At 37.3% G+C, this 14,450-nt stretch overlaps 1 long non-coding RNA gene across 6 annotated transcripts in view; it reads right to left on the minus strand.

Annotated features, from left to right (window-relative positions):
• Positions 1-14,450, minus strand: part of LOC140615841 (uncharacterized) — a 176,785-nt gene that overhangs the window by 152,710 nt on the left and 9,625 nt on the right. The window lies entirely within an intron of this gene.

The following is a 14,450-nucleotide window of genomic DNA, read 5'->3' on the forward strand; positions in this document are numbered from 1 at the left end:
TTGGATTTTTTATTTTACTACTTGTTTTAAAATTTGTTTTTCATTTTAGTGGTCCTTTTGATTTATTTTTTCTGTTCTCCTTTTTCTTGTATTTTCTGGTCTCTGACCTCTTCAGAATCAACTAAGGTGTATTTGACTTAGGTCATGGTTGATATTTTTGACTCAGCCCACTTATGGCCACTCTGCACTGGACAAAATGACTGGAAGAAAGAATTCACCACAAAAAAAAAAAAACTGAAAAAGTACTCTGCCACAGAGTTACAGAATTTGGATTTCAATACAATGTCAGAAATCCATTTCAGAAGTACAATTATTAAGCAACTGGTGGTTCTGGGAAAAAGCATAAAGGATTCTAGAGACTTTTTTACTGCAGAATTGAGATCAAATCAGGCTAAAATTAAAAATAGATGAAATGAGATGCAATTCAAACTGGATATTCTAACTGCTAGGGTTAATGAGGTGGAAGAGAGAGTGAGTGACATAGAAGACAAGTTGATGGTAAGGAAGGAAGTTGAGGAAAAAAGAGAAAAAAAATATGAGCCCACAAGAAAAGGCTGAGGGAAATAAATGAGAGCTTGAGAAGGAAGAATATATGTCTAATTGGGATTCCAGAAGAGCCTGAGAGAGAGGACAACAAAGTTTACTTGAAAAAATCATAAATGAGAACTTCCCAAATCTGGAGAAGGAAAAAGGCATTCATATCTAAGAGATAGAGAAGATTCCCCCACCCCCCCAAAAAAAAGCCAATAAAAAACATTCAACACCTCGACATTAATAGTGAAACTCGAAAATTTCAAAGATAAAGAGAAAATCCTTAAAGCAGCAAGAGATAAGAGATTCTTAACTTTTATGGGGAGAGATATTAGATTAACATCAGACCTCTTCACAGAGACCTGGAACACCAGAAAGGGCTGGCATGATATATACAGGGCACTAAATGAGAAGAACATGTAGCCAAGAATATATTATGCAGCAAGCCTCTCATTTAGAATAGAAGGAGAGATAAAGAGCTTACAGGATAGGGCATTGAAAGAATATGTGACCACCAAACCAGCTCTGCAAGAAATATTAAGGGGGACCTTGTAAAAGAAAGAGGAAGCCCAAAGAAACAACCCACAAACATAATGACTGAATAGGTAGTACTATGACACTAAATTCATATCTTTCAACAGTTTACTCTTAATGTGAATGGGTGAAATTATTCCATCAAAAAAAAAGCAGGGTATTGGACTGGATAAAAAAGCAAGCCCCATTTATATGCTGTCTACAAGAGACTCATTTTAGACCTAAGGACACCTAGAGCCTGAAAATGAAGAGGTGGAGAACAATTTACCATTCAAATGGTCCTCAAAAGAAAGTGGGGGTAGCCATCCTCATATCAGATAAATTAAAGTTTATCCCAAAGACTATAGTAAGAGATGAAGACGGACAGTATATCATACTTAAAGGGTCTATCCAACAAGAAGACCTAACTATCATGAATATTTATGCCCAAATGTGGGAGTGGCCAAGGATACCAATCAATTAATAACCAAAGTAAAGACATACTTAGATAATAAAACACTAATAGTAGGAGACTTCAACATGGCACTTTCAGCAAATGACAGATCTTCTAAGCACAACATTACTAAAAAAACAAGGGCCTTAAATGATACACTGGACCAAATAGATTTCACTGATATATACAGAACTTTTCATCTGAACACAACTGAATACACATTCTTCTCAAGTGCACATGGAACTTTCTCCAGAATAGATCACATACTGTGTCACAAATCAGGTCTCAACCAATACCAAAAGATTGGGATTGTCCCCTGTATATTTTCAGACCACAATGCTTTGAAACTAGAACTCACTCACAAGAAGATTTTTGGAACAAACTCAAACACATGGAGGTTAAAGAGCATCCTACTGAAAGATGAATGGGTCAATCAGGAAATTAAGGAAGAATTAAAAAGATTCATGGAAACTAATGAGAATGAGATACAACCGTTCCAAATCTTTGGGATACAGCAAAAGCAGTTCTACATTGCAATACAAGCCTCCCTCAAAAAATTGGAAAAAACTCAAATACATAAGCTAACCTACCTAAAGGAATTGGGAAAAGAATAGCAAGTAAAACATACACAAGGCAGAAGAAGAGAGATAAGAAAGATTCAAGCAGATCTCAATGAAATAAAGACAAGAACAGTAGAATAGATCTAGGAAACCAGGAATTGGTTCTTTGAAAGAATTAATAAGATAGATAAACCCCTACCTAACCTTATTAAAAAGAAAAGAGAAAAAAATTGAATTAGTAAAATCACAAAAGAAAGAGGAGAGATCACAACCAATACCAAGGAAATACAAACAGTTTTAAAATGTATTATGAACAGCTATATGGCAACAAATTAGACAATCTAGAAGAAATGGATGTATTTCTGGAAAACCACAAATTACCAAAACTGGAAGAGGAAGAAATAAAAAACCTGAACAGGCCAATAACCAGCGAGGAAATTGAAGCAGTCATCAAAAACCTCCCAAGATACAAAAGTCCAAGGCCAGATGGCTTCCCAGGGGAATTCTATCAAACCCTTAAAGAGGAAGTAATACCTATTCTACTAAAGCTGTTTCAAAGGATAAGAAAGGGATGGAATACTTCCAAACTCATTTTATGAAGCCAGCATTACCTTAATTCCAAAACCAAAGACCCCACCAAAAAGGAGAATTATAGACCAATATCCCTGATGAACACGGATGCAAAAATTCTCAACAAGATAATAGTCAGTAGGATCCAACAATACATTAAGAAAATTATTCACCATTACCAAGTGGGATTTATCCCCAGGATGCAAGGCTGGTTCAACACTCGTAAAACAATCAACATGATAGATCATATCAACAAGAGAAAAAACAAGAACCATATGATCCTCTCAATAGATGCAGTGAAAGCATGTGACAAAATACAGCATCTATTCCTGATTAAAACTCTTCAGACTGTAGGGATAGAGTGAACATTCCTCAATATCTTAAAAGCGATTTATGAAAAGCCCACAGCGAATATCGTTCTCAATGGGAAAAACTGAGAGCCTTTCCCCAAGATCAGGAACACGACAGGGATGTCCACTCTCACCACTGCTATTCAACATAGCACTAGAAGTCCTAGACTCAGCAATCAGGCAACAAAAAGAAATAAAAGACAATCAAATGGCAAAGAAGTCAAAGTCTCCCTCTTCACAGATCACATGATACTGTATATAGAAAACCCAAAAGACTCTACCCCAAGATTGCTAGAACTCATACAGCAATTCGATAGTGTAGCAGGATACAAAATCAATGCCCAGAAATCAGTGGTATTTCTCTACCCTGACAATGAGACTGAAGAAAGAGAACTCAAGGAATCAATCCCATTTACAATTACACCCAAAACCATAACTTGCCTAGAAATAAACCTAATGAAAGAGGAAAAGGATGTATACCCTAAAAACTATAGAACACTTCTGAAAAAATTGAGGAAGACACAAAGAGATGGAAAAACATTCCATGCTCATGGATTGGAAGAATCAATATTGTGAAAATCTCTATGCTCCCCAGGGCAATTTACACATTCCATGCAATCCCTATCAAATACCATGGACTTTCTTCGCAGAGTTGGAACAAATAATCTTAAGATTTGTATGGAATCAGAAAGAGACTCTGAATAGCCAGAGGAATATTGAAAAATAAGACCAATGCCGGGAGCATCACAATGCCAGATTTCAAGCTGTGTTACAAAGCTGTGATCATCAAGATGGTATGATACTGGCACAGAAACAGATCAGAAGAACAGAATAGAGAACCCAGAAATGGGCACTCAACTCTATTTTCAACTAATATTTGACAAATCAGGAAAGAATATCCACTGGAAAAATGACAGTCTCTTCAATAAATGGTATTGGGAAAATTGGGCAGCCACATACAGAAGAATGAAATGTCTCTCTTTGCCTCTCTCTCTCTCTCTCTCTCTCTCTCTGTCTCCCATGAATAAATAAATAGAATGTTTAAAAAGAAAAAAAATAGCATGGCTTCTGTTTCCACTTAGGATATAAAAACTCACCAAATATATAGAGATGGTAAGTGAAGAAACCAAATAACCTGCAAACTCATATTTTCCAAAATCCATGAGAAAACCAAGAATGCAAAAAAATCTGAATGAAGTAGAATCCAGATATTAACAAGCCCAAATTGACCTATAGATTCAACACAATTCCAAACAAAATTCTAGAAAGTTTTTAAAACAAAGTAATAAGTTAATATTAAAATTTATATGAAAATGCAATTGACTTTTATAAAAGCTAGACAAGAAAAAAATTTGGAAGACTATTCAACCTGACTTCAGGACTTCATATAGTACAACACTAATCATGGCAGTGGGGCATTGGCATCAAGATAGACAAACAGATAAATAGAACATAGTCTACACCTATGTATATAGAACAGATTTGAATTCTGACACTGGTTCCAAGCCAATTAAATATGGAAAAAATATTTTGAATAAAGAATGCTGGAACAATTGGAAAGCCATTAGCATTAAGATGAACATCAACTATTATCTCATATCATAAAAAATTGAACTCCAAATGTATCAGACACCTAAACTGAAAATCCAACGCTATAAAACTGCTAGGAGAAAACAGAAAATCTATGTGGCATTGGGATAGGAAAAGTTTTCTTAGATGCAGCACAAAATGTCAAATTATAAAATATAAATACATACATATATGTATATAAAAATACATAAGTAAATAAATTTCACCAAAATAAAAAAAGTGTTGCTCTCCAAAGAGCAAAGAAAATTAAGCCATAAGCTGAGAGAAAATATTTGCAAAAATTTATCATACAAAAAACTGTATTCAGAAGATAGAGTTCTTACAAAACAACATCAAAAACAAACTAATAATAAAGTAAGGAAATTATTTGAACAGGTACTTCACAAATAAAAAATATAAATAGCCAATAAATACCTAAAAACTTGCCTAATAATATTAGTTTTCAGGGAAATGCAAATTAAAGCCTCAATAAGATACCACCACATTACCATTAGAACCACAAAGTAACAAATAAAACTTAAAAAATGTTGACCTTATGTGTTATGAGAATATAAATAAATTGAGATGTTCATGTGCTGGTAAGAATATAAAATGATACAATTCCTTTGGAAACAATTTGATGGTTTCCAAAATCTAAACATAGACCTACCACATGAGCCAAAATTCTACTTCTTGTTATTTATCCAAGAGAAGTAAAATCACATATTTATACAAAGATCTACATAAATGTAAACAACATTTTTCTCTTTACTAGCCAAATACTTGAAATAATTCAAATGCCCATCAACAAGTGAATGGATAATAATTTATTAAATATCTATACAATGGAATGATACTCAGTAACTTGTGCAACAGAAGTGAATCTCAAAATAATTATGCTGAATGAAAAAAGCAAGGTAAAATGAATATTGTAAGTGTATATGTAAATTCAAAAAAATGCAAACTAACATGAAGTGACTGGATGAAATTAGCTGTTGCATTGGGATAGTGGTAAAGGGAGAATTTGGGGGGTAATGGAAAATTTGTTATTTTATTTGTGATAGTGGTTTCATATGTGTATATACGTCAAAACTGACTGTAAGTACATGTACGTTAGTATACTTCAATTTCATTTCAAGTACATGTATTTTATTTTAATTAATTAATTAATTAATTAATTTTTTACTGGAGTTCAATTTGCCAACATATAGCATAACACCCAGTGCTCATCCCATCAAGTGCCCCTCTCAGTGCCCGTCACCCAGTCACCCCCACCCCCAGTCCACCTCCCTTTCTACCACCCCTTGCTCATTTCCCAGAATTAGGTGTCTCTTATGTTTTGTCACTGTCACCGATATTTACACTCATTTTCTCTCCTTTCCCTTTATTCCGTTTCACTAATTTTTATATTCCCCAAATGAATGAGACCATATAATGTTTGTCCTTTTCCAATTGACTTATTTCACTCAGCATAATACCCTCCAGTTCCATCCACGTCAAAGCAAATGGTGGGTATTTGTCGTTTCTAATGGCTGAGTAATATTCCATTGTATACATAGACCACATCTTCTTTATCCATTCATCTTTCGATGGACGCTGAGGTTCCTTCCACAGTTTGGCTATTGTGGACGTTGCTGCTAGAAACATTGGGGTGCAGGGGTCCCGGCGTTTCATGCATCTGTATCTTTGGGGTAAATCCCCAGCAGTGCAATTGCTGGGTCGTAGGGCAGATCTATTTTTAATTCTTTGAGGAACCTCCACACAGTTTTCCAGAGTGGCTGCACAAGTTCACATTCCCACCAACAGTGCAAGAGGGTTCCCCTTTCTCCACATCCTCTCCAACATTTGTTGTTTCCTGCCTTGTTAATTTTCCCCATTCTCACTGGTGCGAGGTGGTATCTCATTGTGGATTTGATTTGTATTTCCCTGATGGCCAGTGATGTGGAGCATTTTCTCATGTGCTTGAGGCCATGTCTCTGTCTTCCTCTGTGAAATTGCTATTCATGTCTTTTGCCCATTTCATGATTGGATTGTTTGTTTCCTTGCTGTTGAGTTTAAGAAGTTCTTTATAGATCTTGGAAACTAGCCCTTTATCTGATACGTCATTTGCAAATATCTTCTCCCATTCTGTAGGTTGTCTTTTAGTTTTGTTGACTTTCTTTTGCTGTGCAGAAGCTTTTTATCTTGATGAAGTCCCAATAATTCATTTTTGCTTTTGTTTCTCTTGCCTTCATGGATGTATCTTGCGAGAAGTTGCTGTGGCCAAGTTTAAAAAGGGCGTTGCCTGTGTTCTCTATGATTTTGATAGAATCTTGTCTCACATTTAGATCTTTCATCCATTTTGAGTTTATCTTTATGTCTGGTGTAAGAGAATGGTCTAGTTTCATTCTTCTGCATGTGGATGGATGTCCAATTTTCCCAGCACCATTTACAGAAGAGACTGTCTTTTTTCCACTGGGTAGTCTTTCCTGCTTTGTGGAATATTAGTTGACCATAAGTGGATTTCTGGATTCTCATTTCTGGATTCTCTATTCTGTTCCATTGATCTCTGTGTCTGTTTTTGTGCCAGTACCACACTGTCTTGATGACCACAGCTTTGTAGTACAACCTAAAATCTGGCACTGTGATGCCCCCAGCTATGGCTTTTTTAAAAATATTCCCCTGGCTATTCAGGGTCTTTTCTGATTCCACACAACTCTTAAGGTTATTTGTTCCAACTCTCTGAAGAGGGGGATCCCTGGGTGGCTCAGTGGTGTAGCGCCTGCCTTTGGCCCTGGTCGTGCTCCTGGAGACCCGGGATAGAGTCCCATGTCAGGCTCCCTGCATGGAGCCTGCTTCTCCCTCTGCCTGTGTCTCTGCCTTTCTCTCTCTCTCTCTCTGTATCTCATGAATAAATAAATAAAATCTTAAAAAAAAAAACTCTCTGAAGAAATTCCAGGATATTTTAATAGGGATTACATTAAATGTGTAAATTGCCCTGAGTAACATAGACATTTTCACAATATTAATTCTCCCAATTCATGAGCATGGGATATTTTTCCATCTCTTTGTGTCTTCCTCAATTTCTTTCACAAGTGTTCTGTAGTGTTTATGGTATAGATCCTTTACCTCTTTCGTTAGGTTTATTCCTACATATATTATGCTTTTTGGTGCAATTGTGAATTGGATTGATGCCTTAATTTCTCTTTCTTCAATCTCATTGTCAGTGTTTAGAAATGCCACTGATTCCTGGGCATTGGTTTTGTATCCTGCCACACTGCTGAATTGCTGTATGAGTTCGAGAAATCTTGGGGTGGAGTCTTTTGGGTTTTCTATGTACAGTACCATGTCATCTGTGAAGAGGGAGAGTTTGACTTCTTCTTTGCCAACTTGAATGCCTTTTATTTCTTTTTGCTGCCTGATTGCTGAGGCTAGGACTTCTATTACTGTGTTGAATAGCAGTGGTGAGGGAGGACATCTCTGCCGTGTTCCTGATCTTGGGGAAAGGCTCCCAGTGTTTCCCCATTGAGAATGATATTTGCTGTGGGCTTTTAGTAGATGGCTTTTAAGATATTGAGAAATGTTCCTTCTATCCCTACACTATGAAGAGTTTTGAACAGGAATAGATGCTGTATTTTGTCAAATGCTTTCTCTGCATCTATTGAGAGGATCATATGCTTCCTGTTTTTTCTCTTGCTGAATTGATCAATCACAGTGATTGCATTAGGAGTGTTGAACCAGCCTTCCATCCCTGGGATGAATCCCACCTGGTCATGGTGAATAGTCTTGTTAATGTTTTGTTGTATCCTATCGGCTAGTATCTTGTTGAGAATTTTTGCATCTGTGTTCATCAGGGATATTGGTCTATAATTCTCCTTTTTGGTGGGGCCTTTGTGTGGCTTTGGAATTAAGGTGATGCTGGCCTCATAGAAAGAGTTTGGAAGTACTCCATCTCTTTTTATCTGTCCTAACAGCTTTAGTGGAATAGATATTGTTTCTTCTTTAAATGTTTAATAGAATTTCCCTGGGAAGCCATCTGGCCCTGGACTTTTGTGTCTTGGGAGGTTTTTGATGACTGCTTCAATTTTCTCCCTGGTTATCGGCCTGTTCAAGTTTTCTATTTCTTCCTGTTCCAGTTTTGGTAGTTTGTGGTTTTCCATAAATGTGTCCATTTCTTCTAGATTGCCTAATTTATTGGCATATAGGTGCTCATAATAAGTTTTTAAAATTGTTTGTATTTCCTTGGTATTACTGGTGATCTCTCCTTTCTCATTCATATTTATTTACTTGAGTCTTTTCTTTCTTTTCTTTTTCTTAATAAGGTTGGCTAATGGTTTATCTATCTTATTATTTCTTTCAAAGAACCAACTCCTGGTTTTGTTGATCTGTTCCACAGTTCTTCTGGTCTCAATTTCATTGAGTTCTGCTCGAATCTTTATTAACTCTCTTCTTCTGCTGGGTGTAGGATCTATCTGCTATTTTTTCTCTAGCTCCTTTAGGTGTAAGGTTAGCTTTTGTATTTGAGTTCTTTCCAGTTTTTGGATGGCTGCTTGTATTGCGATGTATTTCCCCCTCAGGACTGCTTTAGCTGTATCCCAAAGATTTAGATTGGTTGTATCTTCATTCTCATTAGTTTCCATGAATCATTTTAGTTCTTCTCTAATTTCCTGGTTGACCCTTTCATCTTTTAGCATGATGATCCTTAACCTCCACATGTTTGAAAGCCTTCCAAACTTCTTCTTGTGATTTAGTTCTAATTTCAAAGCATTATAGTCTCAAAATATGCAGGGTATGATCCCAGTCTTGGTATCAATTAAGACTGATTTGTGATCCAGTATGTGGTCTATTCTGAAGAAAGTTCCATGTGCACTTGAGAAGTATGTGTGTTCAGTTGCATTTGGTTGTAAAGTTCTGTAAATATCTGTGAAATCCATCTGATCCACTGTATCATTTAAAGCTCTTATTTCTTTGGAGATGCTGTGCTTTGAAGATCTGTCGATTATATAAAGTGCTGTGATCAAGTCCCCAAGTATAAGTGTATTATTATCTGAGTATATCTTAACTCTGTTTATTAATTGATTGATATACTTGGCAGTTGCCACATTAGGGCATAACTATTCATGATTGTTAGGTATTCTTGTAGGATAGATCCTTTAAGTATGATATAGTGCCCCTCTTCATTTCTTACTACAGTCTTTGGCATAAACTAATTTATCTGATATAAGCATGGCTACCCTAGCTTTCTTTTGAGGACCATTTGAATGGTTCATGGTTCTCCAACCTTTTATTTTCAGGCTGTAGGTGTCCTTATGTCTAAAATGAGTCTCTTGTAGACAGCAAATAGATGGGTCTTGTTTTTTTATCCAGTCTGAAACCCTGAGCCTTTTGATGGAGTCATTAAACCCATTCACATTCAGAGTTACTATTGACAGATATGAATTTAGTGTCATCATGATACCTATTCAGTCCCTGTTTTTGTGGATTGTTTCCTTGGACTTCCTCTTTCTTTTACAGAGTCCTCCTTAATATGTCTTGCAGAGCTGGTTTTGTGGTCCCATATTCTTTCAGTTTCTGCCTATCTTGGAAGCTCTTTATCTCTCCTTCTATTCTGAATGAGAGCCTTGCTGGATAAAGTATTCTTGGCTGTGGGTTCTTCTCATTTAGGACCCTGAATATATCCTGCCAGCCCTTTCTGGCCTGCCAGGTCTCTGTGGAGAGGTCTGCTGTTATCCTAATACTTCTCCCCATAAATGTTAGGGATCTCTTGTCTCTTCTGCTTTAAGGATTTTCTCTTTATCTTTGGCATTTGCAAGTTTCACTATTAAATGTCAGGTGTTGAGTGGTTTTTATTGATTTTAGGGGGAATCTCTCTATCTCCTGGATCTGAATGCCTGTTTCCCTCCCCAAGTTAGGGAAGTTCTCAGCTATGATTTGTTCAAATACACTTTCTGGTCCTCTGTCTCTTTTTGCGCCCTCTTGAACTCTAATTAAACATAGGTTTTTCCTTCTGAGGCTGTCATTTATTTTCCTTAATCTATCCTCATGATCTTTTTTTTCCTTTTTAAAAATTTTTAAAATTTATTTATGATAGTCACACAGAGAGAGAGAGAGAGGCAGAGACATAGGCAGAGGGAGAAGCAGGCTCCATGCACCAGGAGCCCGACGTGGGATTCCATCCCGGGTCTCCAGGATCGCGCCCTGGGCCAAAGGCAAGCGCTAAACCACTGGGCCACCCAGGGATCCCCTATCCTCATGATCTTTTAATTGTTTTTCTCTTTTTTCCACAGCTTCCTTCCTTGCCATCAACTTGTCTTCTATGTCACTCACCCGTTCTTCTACCTCGTTAACCCTCGTCGTTAGGACCTCCAGTTTAGATTTCATCTCATTTAATTGATTTTTTAATTTTGGCCTGATTCGATCTAAATTCTGCATCTGTGTTCAGATGAAGTGGCTTTCTTCAGAAAGCCTGAATTGGCTTTCTGACATTGAATTGTAATCCAAATTCTGTAACTCTGTAGCAGAGTTAACTGTAACTGTAACAGTAACTCTGTAGCAGAGAGGACTGTAACTGTAACTGTAACTCTGTAGCAGAGAGGACTATTTCTGATTCTTTCTTTTGAGGTGAGTTTTTCCCTGTAGTCATTTTGCTCAGTGCAGAGTGACCAAAAACAAGTTGTACTGGAAAAAAAAGAGAGAAAGAAAAGGGCGGGGGAGGGGGACAAACAGAAAACAAAAACAAGGGGGAGTATCCCTCGACTTCCCCTGGGACTTTCCAGCACAACTTGGTCATTAACTTGCTTTTCCCCTGTCCTTCTAGTTGGTCTTCTGGGGGAGGGGCCTGCTGTGCTGATTCTCAAGTGTGTGCACTTGGGGGAGTTGCCCAGCCCCTTCCCAGGTGCAAGGCTCAGTGGGATCTGTTTATCCTGTGAAGCCTCTGCTCAGTCCGAAGTCCAAGGTGACTCCAAGAGGAACAACTCTGGCGGCGGCCAGCTCTTCAGCTCTGGAGTCAGCTCCTGCAGCAACTACTGCATCTCCCATTCTTCAGGGGCCTGGATGCTCAGGGGCGGGGGTTGCCTAGCAGGAGGAGCGTCCTTGCTGTCCTGTGTCCTCCCAGCCTCTGCCTGTCCCGGGGGAGAGCGCCGAATCTTGGGCTGTGTCCCCCCATGCCCTGGGCTCCAGGGCCTGCACCACTGGAAATGCACTCCTGGGGCCCCGCAGCCCCCTCCACGTGGAGTCACCGCCTGAGCACTCCCCCCCCCCCCCCCCGCTGCTCCCGGGCCCAGCTGGGTGCGCTCCAGCCCTTTAGGGAGCTAGGCCGTGGGGTGTGGCACACTCTCCCCCGGGCGTAGGTCCTCTGTTAGTGACCCCGGGAGCCTTCGGGCATCCCTGTCCCTCCTGGGATCCTGCCCGAGTTCCCTGCAAGCGCCTTTCCATCTGGGAAGATTAGTAAAGTTTCTGCTTCTCCTGGACCAGGCTTTCCTGTCCTGGGGGCTCTCGCCCCATGGCCTTAGCCTGCTCCTCAAGGTGCCCCTCCCCCTTGGATGCTTTTTTATTTCTTTATTTTTTTCTGTCTTCCTACCTTGATAGAATCGTAAACTCTTCTCACTGTAGCATTCCAGTTGTTTTCTCTTTAAACCTCAGGCCGAATTCGTAGGTTTTCAGGATGATTTGAAAGTTATCTAGGGGGGATCCCTGGGTGGCGCAGCAGTTTAGCACCTGCCTTTGGCCCAGGGCCGATCCTGGAGATCCGGGATCGAGTCCCACATCGGGCTCCAGGTGCATGGAGCCTGCTTCTCCCTCTGCCTGTGTCTCTGCCTCTCTCTCTCTTTCTCTTTGTGTGACTATCATAAATAAATAAAAAAAAATTTAAAAAAAATCTTGAAAGTTATCTAGGTAAGTTGGTGGGGACAGGTTACTTGGGGACCCTACTCTTCCGCCATCTTGCCCCACCTCCTGTCCACACAGACTTAAGTGAATTAATTATTGCAAGAGAAAGGAAAAATATTCTGTGCAGAAGGATTCCAAATAATTTATGTAGATATTCTTCCCTCAAAGAAGTGTAGCTTTCCACTCCCTATGTGTAGACTATACATAGTAAATGTCTTCCAAAAAGTACAGTATGAAGAGAGAGGAAAAAAATAACAGTAACTTTTCAGTGGAGAAGCCTGACAAATGCTATCTCAGCCAGGTGATCAAGGTCAACATTAACAGTGATACACCATATTGCTATTACATATCCTTGATAAGGTGTAATGAAAATGGTACTTTATCTCTGTGCTTTTTCCTTCAAAAATCTATAGCCCCATTCTAATCAGGAGGAAAAATAAAAACAGACAAGTTCCAATAGAGAATTATGCTATAAAATACTTGATAAGTACTTAAAACAATCAGTCATCAAAAACAAGGAAAGTCTAAGAAACTATCACAAGCAAGAGTAACCTAAGGAGACCTGAAAATTAAATATAATGTGGCATCCTGTGATCACATGGGATTCTGAAACTAAAAACAAATAAACTATGGACTTCAACTAAAAACAATATATCAATATCTGTTTATTTATAAGAAATGCTCCATATTAATGTTAATAACAGGGTAGTTAATATATAGGGAAGTTAATACGGGAAACTGAGTTTGTAGTGTATGAGAACTTTGGTAATTCATGTGTCTAAAATGAATTCATAAGAGAAGTAAAAATGAATGAGAATGAAAGTACAATATATCTACATGTGGGGATTGCTGCTAAGGATGTACCAAGAAGAATATGTAACAGTTTATTTATATTCTCTAAAGTGTTTTTTATTACAAAAAAAGTAAATGAAATCTAAATTAAGTGGAAGGAAGAGGACAAAAATGGTGAGAGCAGAAATCAATGAAATAGATAATGGACAAAATAATGGAAAAAGCTAGCTCTGTGAAAAAAATGTATAACTCCTGAGAGATAGATCAAGACAAAAAAAGTGAAAAAATAAAAATTACTCATGTCAGTAAGGGAAGAGACATCACTATAGATCTTACAGACATAAATGAGATAAAATATTATCAACTTTTTTTTGCAAACAAATTGAGCTGAGATGAAACTGTAAGATAAAAAAATTATATAATAAGAAATATAAAGTCTGGAATTGTTGGATCAGATGGTATTTCTAATTTTTTTTTTGAGGAACCTTCATATAAATATAGAGAACAAACTGATGGTTGCCAGAGAGAAAAGAGGGATGGGTAAACTGGGTATGACTTTATAAGAGCTATAACAAGGCAAAATATATGTTTACCACTTTAATTCAATATTATACTGAATTTTCAAGCCAGTGTATTAAGAAAAATAGCATAGTGAAAATAAAAAAGTAAAATTGCCTTTACTCACAGATGACATAATCACCTTTGTAGAAAATCCTAAGAAACCCATGACAAGAAGAAAAAAAAACCCAAATAAGTGAATTTAGCAAGGTTGCAGTACACAAAGTCAATATACAAAATCTAGTGTATTCTATACTAGCAATATTTAATTGAAAAATTGTTTAGATACCACTTACAGTAGAGATAGTTAGAAATGAATACTTATGGATAATTTTTTATTCTATAAAAACTATATACCATTTTTGAAAAAAATTAAAGAAGACCTTAATAAATACATTATATATCATATTAATCGGTTAGAAGATTCAATATATTTAAGATGACATTTTTTCCTTGAAAGTAATCTGTAGAATTAAAAGCACTCCAATAAAAATTCTAGCAGTATTTTTGTAGAAATTAAGAAACAGTTTTTCTAATTATAAAGAAATGCAAAAGATCTAGGATAGGAAAAATAAAATCTTTAATTAGAAAAAAGAATTTTTCAGGACAATAAAAATGTTTAATTTCTTGATAGGGATGTGAATTAAATGGGTTTATACATTTGGCAAAATGCATTGAACGATGTAT

This window comes from Canis lupus, chromosome 2 (assembly GCF_048164855.1).
Source record: "Canis lupus baileyi chromosome 2, mCanLup2.hap1, whole genome shotgun sequence".
Taxonomy (NCBI): Eukaryota; Metazoa; Chordata; class Mammalia; order Carnivora; family Canidae; genus Canis; species Canis lupus.